Consider the following 1,795-nt stretch of genomic DNA (forward strand, 5'->3'; position numbering starts at 1 on the left):
AATTGCTAGGGAGGACTTTTCGAACGCTGAAGGGAGACTGAACAACGAACGTTCACCTTGCATGGCTTACCAAGGGGTTCTCGACTGTAAGGCAGGGAGTAAGGCATGTGTGCACCTTGCATGACGTTTTTGCCATAGAATCTCGGCTGCAGGAAGCCTGAATATGCGTTTGACTTGCTCGGCTTCCTGAACGCGCCTGGGTACGCATTCCTGAACAATATGCTTCTACCTTTCACGACTTCCAGAACAACATGCATGCATCTTGTACTGCTTCCTCAACAATGAACAACAAGAGGTTTGTCTTAAATAGTACCCTTGCCATGAAAAGAGTCAGAACTACGTTGATGGGCTAGCTTGTTCTCGATGGTATGTGTAGGCGGGCTGGAATTTGAACGTGTCTTCTCCATTCCTTTGGTGGATTGATGTTGACAGCAGCGTCCGAGGTAACGGCTTCTTCGATGTAAACCCGGCACAAACAGAAATGTTGTAAACCGGTGGAGAAGAACACAGGCGATTCTCTACTGCAGCATTTTATCGGCTGGCGGGATACCGGAAGCAGAAAGCCTCCTGTTATGAGGGAATGCTTGTTTCACAATATTTAATGAATAAGATGATTCTCTTTTTCTCCTCTCTCTCTCTCTCTCTCTCTCTCTCTCTCTCTCTCTCTCTCTCTCTCTCTCTCTCTCTCTCTCTCTCTCTCTCTCTCTCTCTCTCTCTCTCTCTCTCTCTCTCTCTCTCTCATTTCTGCGTGTGTGTCTCTCTCTCATTCTTTGTGTGTGTGTGTGTGTGTGTGTGAGTAAGATCCCAAATAGGACTTCAGGAAAAGTCAGATACAATTTCTTAGATTTATAAAGATGGTAACGAGTGGTTTTATAGCAACGGTTAAGATCACACAGTTGTAGCCAAGTGCAACACTTGTGAAGGGTGTGATCCGATGTCGCGGGGTGTTCTGATCTTGGAAAGACAGGTCAGAGGTCAGCTGCATCAATGATATTTCCGAGCCGTGAGGCCGTCCCCCGGTGGTCACCAGAATACCAGAAGCTAATTGGAGCGCGCATCTGTTGACGTCAGTGTGTCAAGGCGCCCCAACGTGTATGGCTGGAAGGGATGACCTTTGTAGCATGGCTGTTTGTATAGTAGTTTATATATTCGTGCCTTAAAGGTCGACGGAATGTGATATTGTGATATTGGTTTCTAGAAGAGAAAGCATATGGTGTAGCAACGTGATTACATCATTGGAAACCTCAGACCGCTCTTCCACTCTACACATGGCGTTCCGACGTGCAATAAATGCAATATCCAATGACGGCCAGGGTACAAATAAAGTGGGAGTGAGAAAATGAGTCTCGATACTATATCTCTCAACACAATCGCGAAAACATAACAGCTCTAAGATCGTGCATTCTGGTCGCTCAACGTAACTCCGCTGTTGCAAAGGATGGTATCTTCGGGGAATCAGGGTTGGCAAATATTGAAGGTGCATTAACCTGGTGATAGGAACTTTGGTTAACCATCTCCGGGGTTGAAGGTCGGCTCTTTTGTGACATAAGAACAATAATGCCACATTAACTTACCTGCTCCTGTTATGTAAAGTGGGCAGTAATAAGTAGCATGGAAGTCTAGCAATGAACCTTTATCAGTAAATTCCTGTAATGGAGATGGTCTAATGCTAAGTTCGGGGGTAGTCATAATGAAAACAGATAAACCCGACATTATGGGTTTTGGAAAGGGTCGCCGGAATGAAGAATGACATAGTTGTGAGTTCAGATGAGGTTGCAAGAATTTAAGTACTTTT

This window comes from Penaeus japonicus, unplaced genomic scaffold (assembly GCF_977035675.1).
Source record: "Penaeus japonicus unplaced genomic scaffold, GWHDUDI00000001_assembly GWHDUDI00000016, whole genome shotgun sequence".
Taxonomy (NCBI): domain Eukaryota; kingdom Metazoa; phylum Arthropoda; class Malacostraca; order Decapoda; family Penaeidae; genus Penaeus; species Penaeus japonicus.